The sequence below is a fragment of the Saimiri boliviensis genome, chromosome X (assembly GCF_048565385.1).
Source record: "Saimiri boliviensis isolate mSaiBol1 chromosome X, mSaiBol1.pri, whole genome shotgun sequence".
NCBI lineage: Eukaryota > Metazoa > Chordata > Mammalia > Primates > Cebidae > Saimiri > Saimiri boliviensis.
The window spans coordinates 44,772,333-44,790,434 of NC_133470.1; the positions used below are offsets into that span (position 1 = coordinate 44,772,333).

Below are 18,102 nucleotides of genomic sequence, written 5' to 3' on the forward strand. Positions count from 1 at the left end.
CTCACATGGTAAAACCTCGTCTCTACTAAAAATAGAAAAATTAGCCAGGCACAGTGGTGCACACCTATAGTCCCAGCTACTGAGGAAGCTGAGGCAGGACAATTGCTTGAATCCGGGAGGTGGAGGTTGCAGTGAGCCAAGATCATGCCACTGCACTCCAGCCTGGGCAACAGAGCGAGATTCCATCTCAAAAAAAAAAAAAAAAAAAAAAAAAAAAAAAAAAATTATAGGCTGGGTGCAGTGGCTCACACCTGTAATCCCAGAACTTTGGGAGGCCAAGGTGGGCAGATCATCTGAGGTCAGGAGTTCGAGACCAGCCTGGCCAACATGGTGAAACCCCATCTTTAAAAAAAAAATTATATATACACACAAATATTTTTAGAATATATATATATTTATATAGTGCATATAGTGTAAAAAATAACGTTGAGGCTATATATTTGAAAATTTATGTTATAGAATTAATCAAGAAAAAATTTTATGAGATAAAAGTATGTTAGTGATGACTTTGAACATACAATAAATAGGCTGGGCATGGTGGCTCACGCCTGTAATTCCAGTACTTTGGGAGGCCGAGGTGGGTGGATCACCTGAGGTCAGGAGTTCAACAAGGTGAAACCTCTTCTCTATTTAAAAAATTAAGAAAATCGCTGGCCGGGCGCAGTGGCTCACGTCTGTAATCCCAGCACTTTGGGAGGCCGAGGCAGGTGGATCACCTGAAGTCAGGAGTTCAAGACCAGCCTGACTAACATGGTGAAACCCTGTCTCAAAAAAAAAATAAAAAAATAAAAAATAAATAAACATTTATGATGTAAAGTCTATTATTTTCAGATATTCAAAATATGCTTCTCTTTTGCAATTTAGATGATTACATTCCACTTATATTTTCATTGAAAAATGCCTCTTTTTTTCAAGCTAGCATTAAAATCTTGACCATCAGCTTCCTCATTTCTTCCATGCTTTCACGCTTCTGTAATGCAGGCCTCAGCCAACTGACCTGACCATTTGTCACCTGGTCCTCATCCACAGAGTGATGCTCCTTACTGTGGCGTCACTGTTGTCTCCAGGGCTGTCTGAGTCCCTGTATTTTCAGAATGACTTCAAGTGTAAAGTATTTTTTTATCTGAACAAGGTGATGAGAAATTTCTCCATCTGTACCACCTGCCTCCTGAGTGTGTTTCAGGCCATAATCATCAGCCCAGAAGCTCTTGGTTGGTGAAATTTAACCATAAATCCACCCTTTTCACCTGCCATTTCTTGTTCTTTTTACATTTTCTCAGTTTTTTTTTTTTTGTTTGTTTGTTTGTAGTAGTAATCTCATCGTATGCACTGTGGCTTCTACCAATGTGACCCTGAGCAATCTTCTGCATATCAGTAAATTCTGTTCACGTTTCCACCATGAACTCCATCATCAGAAGACTGTGTCTTGGCCATGTGCAGTGGCTCACGCCCATAATCCCAGCACTTTGGGAGGCGGAGGCAGGTGGATCACAAGGTCAAGAGATCAAAACATCCTGGCCAACATGGTGAAACCCTGTCTCTACTAAAAATACAAAAATTAGCTGAGCATGGTGTCACATGCCTGTAGTCCCAGCTACTTGGGAGGCTGAGGCAGGAGAATCACTTGAACCCGGGTGGCAGAGGTTGCAGGGAGCTGAGATTGCACCACTGCACTCCAGCCTGGCAACAGAGCAAGACTCCATCTCAAAAACAAAAAACAAGAAGACTGTTTCTTACTCTGCATTATCCAGATATGTTTTTCTTATAGGAACAATGCTGCTTTCAAGTGCATACAGGGTGGTTCTTTTGTTCAGGCACCAGAAGAAATTCTGGTACTTTCACAGCGCCAGCCTCTCCTCAAGACCTTCCCCAGAGGAAAGTGCCACTCACACCATCCTGCTGCTAATGAGTTTCTTTGTGGTCATCTACTGGGTCTGTAATAACTTAGTTTGTGTTAGCCTAACTGACTCCATCTCAGCAGTAAGCTCCAGCTTAGTTTCTCCCTCCCTGCCTCAGCCCCCTGAGGTGCATTACTGGGTCATGCTGCACTCAAAGCTTTGAACGGTTAATAGTGGTTCACACTGTTCACAGTGCCTGTAACCACTGTAACCACATGCTGCTTGGCAAGTCTACCTGCTATTGAGAATACCTTCTTTGGTGATTGATTGTATGGAAAGTCCCCCCTGCTACCTCCTTGATGATTGGATGGAAATACCCTTAGCAACCAGCAACTATGGAAACCTCCTGCCTCCTGGTTACCAGCATCCTCCTACTTACTTGCTTGTTCTGCTTCTGTAAAATTCCGCTTCAGCTAGGCTCCTCCTCCCCTGTCCTAAGCTAGGTATAAAAAGAAATGAAGCCCCTTCTCCAGGCCGAGAGGTTTTGAGCATTAGCTGACTTTCAGTCGCCCACAATAAAGGACTTGTAATTCAAACTCAGAGTGTGGCGCTGCTTCTGTGACTCGCTTGGATACAACAGGTGGATTTCATCATCTCATTCACCTCAACCTTGCTATGGGCATAGGACCCTGTTGTCCTGGGTGTCCAGAGGCTTGTGGGCAGTGGATATGCCACTGTCAGTCCTTTGGTGCTACTCAGATCTGATAAAAGGATAATCAGTGTGACATAAGCAGTGAGACAGAAGGTTAAAACGTTATTTTTATTGAAAACAGATTATTCTGTCACCAGTTAAATTACTTAAGTAGTACAGAACTTGCTATCTAATTTAACTTAAATGTATGGATTTACACTTTCAATATGTCTAAATACTTTTGAAACTAATGCTGCCAATTCTCTGTGTTTTTTTTTTAGTTTAACATACATGATGGATAGATATTCCCATATGTTTACAAGTGTCTTCTATTTTTCATTTTAATTGTCAGGCCTTAATATAGAAAACATTTTTCTTTCTTTTTGAAATATCATATTAAGAATATCCTTCTGGGGCCGGGTGCAGTGGCTCAAGCCTGTAATCCCAGCACTTTGGGAGGCCGAGGCAGGTGGATCACGAAGTCAAGAGATCGAGACCATCCTGGTCAACATGGTGAACCCTGTCTCTACTAAAAATACAAAAAATTAGCTGGGCATGGTGGCACGTGCCTGTAGTCCCAGCTACTCAGGAGGCTGAGGCAGGAGAATTGCCTGAACCCAGGAGGCGGAGGTTGCGGTGAGCCGAGATCGCACCATTGCACTTCAGCCTGGGTAACAAGAGCGAAACTCCGTCTCAAAAAAAAAAAAAAAAAAAAGAATATCCTTCTGGTAATATAATCTCTCTGTCTTTGTATTTTTGAGAATGTTTTATTTTTATCCTTATTTATTAAAGATCTTTGACCAAATACTAACTTCTTACACTCAATATTTACTTCTCTTTGTTCTGGCTTCTGTCAAGGCTGTGTGGATGGTGCCTACAAATTTGTGGCTTACCTCTGTTTTTTATCTCCCTACTTTTAAGGTTTTTCTTTCTTTTTAATATTACACAGCTTGACTATTATCTTTGTGTAAATGATCACCGTATGTACCTTTTTTGGGGGAAGCTATGCACTTCTGAATTTGAGAAATTTTTTCTAGCTTTTAATTTTACAAAAAATTATCATTTCTTTTAAAATTATATTTGTGTTTTATTCTTTGTATATATTTTAGTGAAACAATTGAATATATATTATTCTTTCTAATCTTTGTCTTTATAGATCTATACATATTATTTTCATTTTATATCACTTTACTTCATTAGCATCGATTTTCTCTCCTTAACCTTCCAGTGCACTATTTCTCTCATTAGCTTATTCCAAGTTAATAGTTTCCCAATACAATGTATATTGAATTTATAGATTTTTATTTCTCATTTATTCAATTTACAGTTGTTCTTTCCATGGATGCTCTTCAATTTTAAAGTTTCTTACTCTTTAAACATTATTTTTGAGGCCGGGCATGGTGACTCATGCCTGTAATCCCAGCACTTTGGGAGGCTGAGGTGGGCAGATCACCTGAGGTTGGGAGTTCGAGACCAGCCTGACCAACATGGAGAAACCCCATCTCTACTAAAAATACAAAATTAGCCAGGCGTGGCATTCGCCTGTAGTCCTAGCTACTCGGGAGGCTGAGGCAGGTGAATCGCTTGAAGCCGGGAGGCAGAGATTGCAGTGAGCCAAGAGCGCACCAGTGCCCTCTAGCCTGGCGACAGAGACTCCATATAAAAAAAAAAAAATTTTTTTGCCGGGCGCGGTGGCTCAAGCCTGTAATCCCAGCACTTTGGGAGGCCGAGGTAGGTGGATCATGAGGTCAAGAGATCGAGACCATCCTGGTCAACATGGTGAAACCCCGTCTCTACTAAAAATACAAAAATTAGCTGGGCATGGTGGCGCGTGCCTGTAATCCCAGCTACTCAGGAGGCTGAGGCAGGAGAATTGCCTGAACCCAGGAGGCAGAGGTTGCGGTGAGCCGAGATCGCGCCATTGCACTCCAGCCTGGGCAACAAGAGCGAAACTGCGTCTCAAAAAGAAAAAAAAAAAATTTTTTTTTTTTGTTTCTTATCACTGAATTGACTTAAACTTTTTTTTTTACAATTTTTTTTTTTTTTTTTTAATAGAGATGGGGTTTCACCTTGTTGGTCAGGCTGGTCTTGAACTCCTGACCTTGTGATCCACCCACCTCAGCCTCCCAAAGTGCTGGGATTGCAGGCACGGGCCACCACGCCTGGCAACTTAAACATTTTTTTTTTTTTTTTTTTTTTTGAGACGGAGTTTCGCTCTTGTTACACAGGCTGGAGTGCAATGGCGCGATCTCGGCTCACCGCAACCTCCGCCTCCTGGGTTCAGGCAATTCTCCTGCCTCAGCCTCCGGAGTAGCTGGGATTACAGGCACGCGCCACCATGCCCAGCTAATTTTTTTGTATTTTTAGTAGAGACGGGGTTTCACCATGTTGACCAAGATGGTCTCGATCTCTTGACCTTGTGATCCACCCGCCTCGGCCTCCCAAAGTGCTGGGATTACAGGCTTGAGCCACCGCGCCTGGCCCGACTTAAACATTTTAAATACAATTCCAATATTATTAATTTATCTAGCATCCAGTGTCTTCTTACTCTAAATAGTGATAACTTATTTTTTGTGTGTACTTCATAACTTATAATTTAGTTGTCATGGCTGGGAGATATTTCGTTGTAAATGTCTTCAATCAGTATATTTGTTTGTTTTACTTGACCTGGTACAGTATTATCAATTTTGCCTTGTGATCAGCCATTGGCTTCTCATGTTGATAAAGCCTCTAAATATTTTGTTGACTGATTTGTGTTCCTGGAAAGTTCTGATATTTTTCCTTTCAGCCCCATTGGGCGTTCTAGAGATTTTTGTAACTTTTGACGCACAAACATTCACATTGCACACATAAGTAAAATATTTTAGTTACATATTGCTACCACACATCAGCACCTTATCAGAAATCTTGAGTCTCTTTACTTGAAACACCCCCTCCCCAATATACAGTATGGTACACTGATGTGTAGAATGTGATTAGTTTATTTTTATTTATTTATTTATTTATTTATTTTTTTGAGCTTGGGTGGCGATGGGAAGGGTATAAGCGTTTTCTGTATAGACCATTGACTTGTGACAAAGAGTACAAGGTACTTTTTTTTTTTTTTTTTTTTTTTAAGAAATAAGAAGAGAGAATGGGAGGAAAGGTGGGGCAGAAGGAAAGAAGATTAGATTTTTTTTTTTTATAATAAGAAAAAGAATAAAGAAGAGGATGAAAGAGAAAGAGGAAGAGGGAGAGAGAATGGGGGTATTGCTTTATTGCCCGGGCTAGAATGCAGTCTAAATATGGGTATGCCTATAATTGTGCTTAATAATGGAGACATGAAAGAAAATGAGGGAAGAGAATAACAAACAAGGAGCCAACCAACATTTCGTTTAAACTTCTAAGTTGATATGATGTGGTACTGATAAGAGTGTATATTTTGTATATTTAAAGTCTAGAGTTCTGTAAATGTTAATTAAGTTTACTTGTTCCAGATCTGAGTTCAAGTCCTGGATATCATTGTTAATTTTCTGTCTCATTGATCTGTCTAATATTAATGTTGAAGTCTCCCACTATTATTGTGTGGGAGTCTAAGTCTCTTTATTAGTCTTGTATGTCTGGGTATTCCTGTATTGAGTGCGTATATATTTAGGATCTTTAGCTCTTCTTGTTGTTGCATTGATCCTTTTACATTATATAATGTCTTCTTTGCTTCTTTTGATCTTTGTTGCTTTAACGACTGTTTTATCAGAGGCAAAAATTGTAACTTCTGCTTTTTATTTATATATTTTAGCTCTCTGGTTGGTTGGTAAATCTTTCTCCATCCCTTGTTTTGAGTCTTTGTGTATCCTTGAATGTGAGATGGGTCTGGATGCAGCATACTGATGGGTTTTAGTGTTTTTTGTTTTTTGGTTTTTTTTTGATACGGAGTTTCGCTCTTGTTACCCAGGCTGGAGTGCAATGGCACGATCTCGGCTCACCGCAACCTCCGCCTCCTGGGTTCAGGCAATTCTCCTGCCTCAGCCTCCGGAGTAGCTGGGATTACAGGCACGAACCACCATGCCCAGCTAATTTTTTTGTATTTTTAGTAGAGACGGGGTTTCACCATGTTGACCAGGATGGTCTCGATCTCTTGACCTCGTGATCCACCCGCCTCGGCCTCCCAAAGTGCTGGGATTACAGGCTTGAGCCACCGCGCCCAGCCGAGTTTTAGTTTTTTATTCAAATTGCCTGTCTGTCTTTGGATTGGATTTAGTCAATTTAAATTTAGGATTAATAATGATATATGTGAGTTTAATACTGCCATTTAATATTAGCTGGCTATTTTGCCCATTAGTTGATGTAAATTCTTCATTATATTGATGCTCTTTACTTTTTGGTATTTTTTAGAAAGGCTGATACTGTTTGTTCCTTTCTGTTTGTAGTGGTTCTTTCAGAAGCTCTTGTAAAGCAGGCCTGGTGGTGATGAAATCTCTGAGTGCTTGCTTGTTCACAAAAAAACTTTATTTTTCCTTCACTTATGAAGCTTAGTTTGGCTGGATGTGAAATTCTTGGTTGAAAGTTCTTTTCTTTAAGGATGTTGAATATTGGCCCCCAATCTCTTCTGGCTTGTAGGGTTTCTGCTGAGAGATCTGCTGTAAGTCTGATAGGCTTCCCTTTGTGGGTAACCTGACCTTTCTCTCTGGCTGCCCTTAGTATTTTCTCTTTCATTTCAACCCCGGTGAATCTGACGATTATGTGCCTTGGAGTTGCTCTTCTTGAGGAATATCTTTGTGGTGTTCTCTGTATTACCTGGAGTTGAATATTATCCTGCCTTACTAGGTCGGGAAAATTTTCCTGAATAATATCCTGAAGCGTATTTTCCAGCTTGGATTCATTCTCTTCATCACATTCAGGTACACCTATCAAGCGTAGATTAGGTCTTTTCACATAGTCCCATATTTCTTGGAGACTTTGCTCGTTCCTTTTTAATCTTTTTTCTCTAATCTTGTCTTGTTTTATTTCATTGAGTTGGTCTTCAACCTCTGATATCCTTTCTTCTGCTTGATCAATTCGGCTGTTAAAACTTGTGCATACTTCACGTAGTTCTCGTATTGTGTTTTTCAGCTCCATCAATTCACTTATTTTCCTCTCTAAATTGTGTATTCTTGTTAACATTTCGTCAAACCTTTTTTCAAAGTGCTTAGTTTCTTTAGATTGGGTTTGAACAAGTTCTTTTAATTCACAGAAGTTTCTTATTATCCACATTTTGAAGCCTGCTTCTGTAATTGGAACACATTCGTTCTCCATCAAGCCTTGTTCCGTTGCTGATGAGGAACTGGGATCCCCCGCTGAGGGAGAGGCGTTCTGATCTTGGGTATTCTCAGCCTTTTTTGGCTGTTTTCTTCCCTTCGTTGTAGATTTATCCATCTGTGGTCTTTATAATTACCGTCTTTGTAATTGGGTTTCTGAGTGGATGTCCAACTTATTGATTCTCAGCGCCGAAATCTGAGCAACCCACTGCGCCGACTAAATCAGCGGCGTTAAGATCGATGGTGCTTTTCTGACTCTGCACCAAGAACCGACGCTCCGAGGCGCCGGCAAAACCGCCTCGCCGGTCACAAGAGTCGCACTGGCGACCCGTGGGGCTCCTCCGCTGGGAATCTCCTGGTGCGTGAGCAACAAGAATTCATCTGAAGGTGTGGCGTCCTCTCGTTCTTTGCACTTTCACTGGGAGCCACAATCCCGAGCTGCTAGTGATCAGCCATCTTGGATCTCTCCCTCCGAGTACAAGGTCGTGATTAGTTTATTAATCACATGTGAAAATATTAGTAGCTACACATGGCCAGAATAGATTTTTCTCTCTATAAATGTAAGTTAGTACTGGTAGAATTTGTTATGCAAAATTTGGTTTTTTTTGTTTCATTGACTCTGTAAATTAACCTCAGTATCAATTTTCTTTTAAATTCAATGGTTATTCAAATTGATCTAAAGTTAAACTTGTATGTAGCTAGATACTATTTGTGGGTGACACTTTCATTGACAGTTTCTGATGTCATTTCATAGTGTCTAGAATATAGAACCTACTGGAGATCTACTTTCATGAAATTAAATAATATTGGGTCCAAAATTTCAAAATTTTAAATATTTTTATTTGGAATATGAAAATAATTTATATGCTCTTTTTACTGACTAATAATGCTATTTGTTTTTTTTTATCTGATATTCAAACCGTCTAAAAAAAATTAACAATCTGGGATGAAGCTTCCAGAGGGAAAAAAAGTTAACACTCATTGATTTATTTGTTGTATATACAGTTTTTTCTATGACAGTTTTAATGTCACCTAATAATGTTTGAATTTCACATTTAAATAAATTTTGTGTTGTTTATTTTAATCTCATAGGCATTGAATCTATATGCGCAAATGGCTTGGGGGAATAAAGGCCATGTATGACAAGCCTACAGCTACCCCCTTTTCCCCTGCCCACTTCTTCTCCACTTCAGGAAAAAAAAAAAAAGAAAAGAAAAAAACCCTACAGCTAACATCATAGTCAACAGTGAAAAACGGAAAGCTTCTCCTCTAAGATCAGAAACAAGGCAAAGATGCCCATTCTCACCACTCCTATGCAACATAGTACTGGAAGTTCTAGACAGAGCAATTAGGCACGAAAAAGAAAGAAATGCAACAGGCCAGGCACAATGGCTCACGCCTATAATTCCAGCACTTTGGGAGGCCGAGGCAGGTGGATCACAAGGTCAGGAGTTCAAGACCAGACTGGCCAACATGGTGAAACCCTGTCTCTACTAAAAAATACAAAAATTAGCTGTGCATGGTGGCTTGTGCCTGTAATTGCAGTTACTTGGGAGGTTGAGGTAGAAGAATTGCTTGAACCGGGACCTTGGAGGCAGAGGTTGCAGTGAGCCGAGATCGTGCCACTGCACTCCAGCCTGGGCTACAGAGCAAGACTCCATCTCAAAAAATAAACAAATAAAATAGATACACACACACACACACACACACACACACACACACACACACACACACAGTTAAACGTCTATACTACCTAAAGCAGTCTACAGATTAAATGCAATCCCTATCAAAATCTCAATGACACTTTTTACAAAAATAGAAAAAAATCCAAAAATCCATATGGATCCACAAAAGCCCCCATAGCCAAAGCAATCTTGAGAAAGAAGAACACTGCTAGAGTTATCACACTTTCTGATTTCAAAATATATTATAAGGCTTCAATAACTAAAACAGTATTCTACTAGCATAAAAACAGACACAGACATAGAAACGAATGAAACAGAATCAAGAGCCCAGAAATAAACCCCGACATGTATGACCATTTAATCTTTGACAAAGGTGTTATGAATACACAACAGGAAAAGGATAGTCTCTTCAACAAATGGTATAGGGAAAATTGGATATCCACATGCAAAATAATGAATTGGACCTTTATCTTATACTCACACAAAAATAATTTATTTGGAATTTATTTTATTTATTCCATCATTTTAATAATGGAATTTATTTTTTAATGAATTATTTATTTATTTATTTATTTATTTATTTATTTGAGACGAAGTCTCACTGTATCGCCCAGGCTGAAGTGCAGTGGCACGATCTTGGCTCACTGCAACCTCTGCCTCCCGGGTTCAAGACATTCTCTTGCCTCAGCCTCTCAAGTAGTTGGGATTACAGGCGCACACCACCACACCCAGCTAATTTTTTTTATTTTTAGTAGAGATGGGGTTTCACCATGTTAGCCCGGATGATCTCGATGTCCTGACCTTGTGATCCACCCATTTCAGCCTCCCAGAGTGCTAGGATTACAGGTGTGAGCCACCATGCCTGGCCTTTATTTTTAAATAAATGGATTTCAGTGTAAGACCTCAATCTGTAAAAATGGGACACCTGTATAGGACATTAACCATGAATGGAGCTTGCAGGACTGGAAGTTGCTCTGGGTGAGTCGGTGTGTGAGTGGTGAGTGAGTGGGAAGGCCTAGGACATTCCTGTACACTACCACGGACTTTATAAACATTGTACACTTAGGCTACACTCAATTTATTTAATTTTTTTTTTTTTTTTTTTTTTTTTTTTTTTGAGACAGAGTCTCAGTCTGTCTCCCAGGCTGGAGTGCAGTGGCACCATCTGGGCTCACTGCAACCTCCACCTCCAGAGTTCAAGCCATTCTCCTGCCTCAGCCTCCTGAGTAGCTAGGATTACAGGCTTGAGCCACCGCACCCAGCTAATTTTTCTATTTTTAGTAGAGACAGGGTTTCACCATGTTGGCCAGGCCGGTCTCAAACTCCTGACCTCAAGTGATTCATCTGCTTTGGCCTCCCAAAGTGCTGGGATTACAGGTGTGAGCCGCTGCACTCAGCTTATTTAAAATATTTTTCTTGGCTGACTCTGGGCACACTGCCTATGAGTTAGCCCGGCTTCTCAAGGAGTAGTACCATTCAAAAAATTAAAATTTAAAAAAAAAGAGAAAAAGAATTTAAAACAATGTAAATAAATTTGATATTTATTTTTTAAATTTTTTTAAAAATTTATTTTTCTAAATTCTTCTTTTTTTTTTTTGAGATGGAGTCTTGCTCTGTCATCAGGCTGGAGTGCAGTGGTGCAATCTCAGCTCACTGCAACCTCCACCTTCTGGGTTCAAGTGATTCTCCTGCCTCAGCCTCTGGAGTAGCTGGGATTACAGGCACGCGCCACCGCACCCAGCTAGTATTTTTGAATTTTAGTTGGTCAGGATGGTCTTGATCTCCTGACCTTGTGATCCTCCCACCTCGGCATCCCAAAGTGCTGGAATTACAGGTGTGAGCCACCACGCCTGGCCAAAAACAAAAATTCTTTCTTCAATAATAAATTAACCTTTGTTTACTGGAACTTTTTAACTTTTTTTTTAACTTTATGAACTTTTTATGTTAAAAAAAAATTTTGACCTTTTGTTTTAATAATACTTAGTCTAAAATCAAAGACACTGCTTAGTTGTACAAAAATATTTTCTTTCTTTATATCCTTATTGTGTATGCTTTTTCTATTTTTAAAAATATTTTGCATATTGCTTGAGCCTAGGAGTTTAAGACCAGCCTCGGCAACAAGGTGAAACCCCATTTCTACAAAAAATTAGCTGGGCATGCTGGTGCACACCTATAGCCCCAGCTACTAGGGACACTGAGGTGGGAAGAGTGCTTGAGCCCAGGAGGTTGACGCTGCATTGAGCTGAGATCGCATCACTGCACTCCAGCCTGGGTGACAGAGTGATACCCTGTCTCTCTCTCTATATATATATAATATATGTATTAACTTTTTAAACTTTTTAGTTAAAAACTGAGACAAACACATATATTAGCCTAAGCCTACAAAGGGTCAGGACCATCAACATCACTGTCTTCCACCTCTATATCTTGTCCCACTGGAAGGTCTTCAGGGGCAATGACAGGCAAGGAACTGTCATCTCCTATAACAATGCTTTTTTTTTTTTTTTTTTTTTTTTGAGACAGAGTTTCGCTCTTGTTAACCAGGCTGGAGTGCAATGGCGCGATCTCTGCTCACCGCAGCCTCCGCCTCCTGGGTTCACGCAATTCTCCTGCCTCAGCCTCCTGAGTAGCTGGGACTACAGGTGCGCGCCACCCTGCTCAGCTAATTTTTTTGTATGTTTAGTAGAGACGGGGTTTCACCATGTTGACCAGGATGGTCTCGATCTCTTGACCTCGTGATCCACCCGCCTCGGCCTCCCAAAGTGCTGGGATTACAGGCGTGAGCCACCGTGCCCAGCCAACAATACTTTCTTCTGGAATGTATTCTGAAGACCTGCCTGATAAAATGATAAAATCATTATTTTATCATTATATAAAATAATGATAAAAAGTATGACATAGTAAATACATAAACCAGTAACATAGTCGTTTACTATCATCAAGTGTTATGTACTATACATAGTTGTATATCCAGTATTTCTATTCTGTTCCATTTTACTTTTATTTTATTTTACTATCTCATTTTATTTTACTGGAGACAGGGTCTCGCTCTATCGCCACACTGAGTGCAGTGGCCTAATCCTAGCTCACTGAGGCCTCAATCTCCTGGGCCCAAGTGATCCTCCCACCTCAGCCTCCTGAGTTGCTGGGATTACAGATGCCTGCCACCATGCCTGGCCAGATGATAGGAATTTTTCAGCTGTATTATAATCTTATGGGACAACTGTCATATACGTGTCTGTCATGGACAGAAGCATCATCATTTGCTGTATGACTATGGCATGCTTCCACTCATCTGCAGGATCCAAAGTAGTCAAACTCATAGAAATAAGACACTAGAATGGTGGTCGCCAGGGGCTGAGAAGATGGGGAAATGGGGAGGTGCCGTTCAGTGGGTATAAAGTGTGAGTTATGCACAATGAGTAAGTTCTAGAGAGCCGTTCACAGCATAGGGCCTATGGTTTCCAATACTGTATTGTACACTGAGACGTTTGTTAACTGGGTAGATCTCACGTTAAGCGTTCTTATGAAGGAAAGAGAGGTGGGAGAGAGAGAAAGAAAGAGAGAAGGAAAGAAGGAAGGAAGGAAGGAGGGAGGCAGGGAGGGAAGGAAGAAAGGGAGTGGGCAGGGAGGGGGAAAAGGAAGAAGGAAGGAAGGGAAAGAGGAGGGAGGAGGACGGAGGGAGGAGAGAAGGAAGCCCAGAACCAGGAGAGAGCAACAGGCTTTATCTCGCACCAGCGGCCACAGCAGCACCAACAAGTGTGTACCTGGAAGATAAGCCCAGGGCTTTGCCTCATGTCAGAGATGAGAAACAAGCACCAGGCATGCTGTCATCACCACCCTTCTCCTGAGCAAAGAGAGCTGACTTCCTCCAGGATGCGCTATTACAGCACCAGGCACCGGTAATCCCAGCCCTTTTGGAGGCTCGGGCAGGCAGATGGCTTGAGCCCAAGAGTTCCAGACCAGCCTGAGAAATATGGTGAAATCCCATAAAAACTGAGCCAAATGTGGGGTAGTGATGCTCCACTGTAGTCCTAGCTACGTGGGAGGCAGAGGTGGGAGGATCGCTTGAGCCCAGGAGTTCGAGGCCTCAGTGAACCGTGATCACACCACTGTACTTCAGCCTGCGTGAGAGACTAAGACCCTGTCTTTAAAAACAAAAACATGAAAGATCTGCTATTAGAGTTATAAGAAGTTTTTCTATGGGTCTTCACAGAGAAATATCCCATTCTCTTGACTTGGAATATGACTTTCCCAAGCTCTCTCAGGTGGACCGTGGTTCCTCTTAACCTGTTTCCCTGCAAATCATTGCTATAAACAAGCAAGGTTCAGGTTGCACCAATTCTTTTTTTTTTTTTTTTTTTCTTTTTTTGAGATGGAGTCTCCCTCTGTCACCCAGGCTGGAGTGCAGTGATGCAATCTCAGCTCACTGCAACCTCTGCCTCCAGGTTCAAGCAATTCTCTGCCTCAGCCTCCCAAGTAGCTGTGATTACAGATGCCTGCCAGCACACCTGGTTAATTTTTGTACTTTTAGTAAAGACAGGGTTTCACCATCTTGGCCAGGTTGGTTTTGAACTCCTGACCTTAGGTGATCTGCCTGCTTAAACCTCCCAAAGTGCTGGGATTACAGGTGTGAGCTACCGTGCTCAGCCCTTTCTATTATTATTTATTATTTCTGAGACTGGGTCTCACTCTGTCACCCAGGCTGGAGTGCAGTGGTATGACCACAGCTCACTGCAGCCTTGACCTCCTGGGCTCAAGCGATCCTCCTGCCTCAGCCTCCCAAAGTGCTGGGGTTCCAGGTGTGAGCTGCCTCGCCCAACCTATGATTTTTTTTTTTTAATTTACAATAATTGTGTATATTCAGGCAGTACAATGTGATGTTTTGATTTTGATTTATGTACACATTATAGAGAGTCAAGCTAATTAACACAGCCATCACCTCACCAATTTATCATTTTTGTGTGGTGAGAACATTAAAAACCCATTCTTTCTCCTCTGAAGCTCTAGAGGATGGTGGGCCCCTGCTTTCCTTTTTAATGAGAAAACTGTTATTTCATAAAATGATGGCAAGAATAGTTAGACAGTGAGGCTTTGGTAGTTTGTTTAATGTCCTAACTCAGCAAAACTGAAAGGTGGAAAAACTCTGCCCCTCTCCCATGCACCATGCATACACACATATGTTTATGGCTAGGTTTCTTGGGGGGTGAGGTAGTGTCCATATCATGTGTTAATTTTCTTACAATTTCCTTTTTCTTTTCTTTCAGTGACAGGGTGTTGCTCTGTCACCTTGACCTCCTGGCCTCCAGCTATCCTCCCACCTCAACCTCCCAAGTAGCTGGGAATACAGATGCGCACCACCATACCCAGCTAATTTTTCTTTTTCTTTCTTTTAGATATGGGGTTTTATTGTGTTGGCCAGGCTGATCTTGAACTCCTAGCCTCAAGCCAACCTCCCACCTCGGCCTCCAAAAGTGCTGGGATTATAAACAATGAGCCATCACGCCCTGCCTAATTTTCTTACGATTTCAGAATGTAAATATTGTATCTTAATAATTTACAATGATGTCACCAATAGTCTCCCTATTGTCTAAAATAAGTGGCAACATTTGCAGAAGGGTGGATCTTCTAAAAGAACAAAATGAAGGCCATCTCTACTAAAAATACAAAAAATTAGCCGGGCGTGGTGGTACACGACTGTAGTCCCAGCTACTCAGGAGGCTGAGGCAGGAGAATCGCTTGAACCCAGGAGGCAGAGGTTGCAGTGAGCAGAGATCGCACCACTGCACTCCAGCCTGGGTGACCAAGCGAGATTCCATCTCAAAAAAAACAAAACAAAACAAAACAAACAAACAAAATGAAAAAAAGATAATCATTCTAACTTGGGTCTTGTGCCGTGTATTGCCTGAAGCTGACAGCCAGAGAGGCAGTCTTTCAGGAACGGAGCGAGGAAGACATGGGGAGGGAGAGGTAAGCCTGGGGGTTCTGCAGGCAGCAGGAATCTTTAGCCGCTGGAAGCTAAAGGGACTTCTAAGAAAGTGGATGTCCTGTGTTTGACTTTATTACATTTTCTGCTGTGTGGCCCTGGGCTTGTCAGCTTGTCATCTTTCTCCCTTGGCCCAACAAACACGGAGAAACAGAGAAAAGAACAAGAATTCTGGGAACAGTGGAATCAGAACCAGAGGCGATCGAAGGGACATATTATCTATGTGGTAGCTGCCAGGAAGAAGATAATATGTTTTGTAACAGTTTAAAAAGTAATGATGAGTCCAGGCACAGTAGCTCGTGCCTATAATCCCAGGACTTTGAGAGGCTGAGGTGAGCGGATCACCTGAGGTAAGGAGTTCGAGACCAGCGTGGACAACACGGTGAAACCCTGTCTCTACTAACGATTAAAAAAATAAAAAATAGCCAGGCGTGGCAGCAGGCGCCTGTAACTCCAGCTACTTGGGAGGCTTGCAGTGAGCCAAGACGGAACCACTGCAGGAGAATCGCTTGAACCCGGGAGGCGGAGGTTGCAGTGAGCTAATATGGCACCATTGCACTCCAGCCTGAACAACAGAGAGAGAGACTCCATCTCAAAAAACAAACAAACAAACAAAAACCGATAATGATGATGACAGAGAGGAATACAATATAGAAAAACTTAGACCTTTGACTAATGGGGCTTTGTTTAATTAACCACATGCGATTTAATCCTAACCACTTCTGCTGAACTTTCGTTCTCCAAATTTTGTTATTTGCTTTCTTCATTATTATTATTGTTGTTGTTGTTGTTATTTTGAGCTGGAGTCTGGTTCTATCGCCCAGGCCGGAGTGCAGTGGTGATCTTGGCTCACTGCAACCTCTGCCTCCCGAGTAGCTGGGATTAGGCGTGTGCTACCACACCCTGCTAATTTTTGGATTTTTAGTAGAGATGGGGTTTCACCATTTTGGCCAAGCTGGTCTTGAACTCCTGACCTCCAGTGATCTGCCCACCTCAGCCTCCCAAAGTGCTGGGATTACAGGTGTGAGCCACCATACCTGGCCCCATTCTTTGCTTTCTAACCTTTCTTAACCCTGTTCCAAAAATGTACATGTTTCTGGTGGAATATGTCAAAGCTAAATATGTAGCTTTCCACCTCTGTATTGGTTCGTTCTGACTCTGCTTTTTCTTGCACCCAAGCCCTTCTTTTTAAAATGTTTTTGAGTGTTTTTATTTAACAGTAATACACTTTGGATTTGGCCAAAAAGATGTCTTTACACCCCTGTCCTCCTCTGCAATGGTACATTTCTGGAGAGGAGAGGCTAGGCAGATTTAATTATCCTTACACATTGCCTGGCAAGCTGCCATGTGCAACAAGGTATTTAATACATATGTTTTGAAAAACAATCTCTCATGTCTTTGGAGTCACTGGTAACTACAACCAAGCAAAGGCAGTAGAAGTCAGTGGCTGATGAAGTGCCTACAATGTATGCTATTTCTACAGGGAAGATACCAGATGTATGTCAGTTGTTAGCAAAGGAATTGATAGAGGCCAAGCACGGAGACTCATGCCTGTAATCCCAGCACTTCGCACTTTGAGAGGCTGAGGTGGGTGGATTGCTTGAGCCAAGGAGTTCAAGAGTAGCCTGGGCAACATAGTGAGATTCTGTCTCTACTAAAAATACAAAAATTAGCCACAGTTGTGGTGGCTTGCCCCTGTAGTCTCAGCTACTCGGGAGGCTGAACCAGGAGGATCACCTTATCCCAGGAGTTCAAGATCACCCTGGGCAACATAGGGAGACCTCGTCACTACCAAAAATCCAAAAAATTGGCCAGGCGTGGTAGCTCATGCCTGTCGTTCCAGCTATTTAGGAGGCTGAGGTGGGAGGATTGCTTGAGCCGAGGAGGTGGATGGAGGCTGCAGTGAGCTGAGATCGTGCCACTGCACTCCAGTCTGGGTGACAGAGTGAAACCCTGTCCCCAAAAATAAAATAATGCAATCATGAGCTAATCGAAGTAAAAAATGGATAAATTTTAAAAAGATTAAAAAATAAAACAAAGGAATACATAGAAAGGATGAATCGTCAGCAAGATCCCCACGTTTTCCCTTCTGATTTCAAATATCTACTTCAGTTATTCATTTTACCCAGAGGGTGGCAGCAGGAGTCTCTTCTGTTGCCAACGCGTTGCCAAGAGGCAACTTTTAGGTCACTCTGACCTGAGCTAACAGATGCAGTTTCTGGTTCTTTGCACTTAGAGTCCTTAGCCTCAGCTTGGACAGATCCACGCATTTCCTTTCCCTTACAGGGTTGGGGGTAAAGGCTGCGTGCGGCCTCAGGAAACCCTGGGGAGCAGCGGGGATCCTCCCCAGCTGTCGCCCAATTAGAAAGCCCGTGATTGAACAGAAGGCCAAGAAGACTCACAGGGCCAGGCCTGGGGTTCTTTTTGTTCCACCTTTTTTCCCATGCTGAGAAATGAAAGAGGAAAACATTGCCTGACAAGAATTAATGGTGTCAAACAAATTCCATCAAAGACAATTTAAGAATTGCTCTCCTCTCTCGGAAATGGATGAAGAAGACAAAGAGTAGTGGCTTCCTTTTTATCCATTAACTATTCTACATTTGGAAAGAGCTGGCAGACAGTGTTTTTA

At 41.8% G+C, this 18,102-nt stretch overlaps 1 pseudogene; it reads left to right on the top strand.

The window, feature by feature from the left end:
* The first annotated feature begins 721 nt into the window (after positions 1-721).
* On the top strand, positions 722-2,680 carry LOC104653120 (vomeronasal type-1 receptor 95-like; annotated as a pseudogene).
* The last annotated feature ends 15,422 nt before the right edge of the window (positions 2,681-18,102 follow it).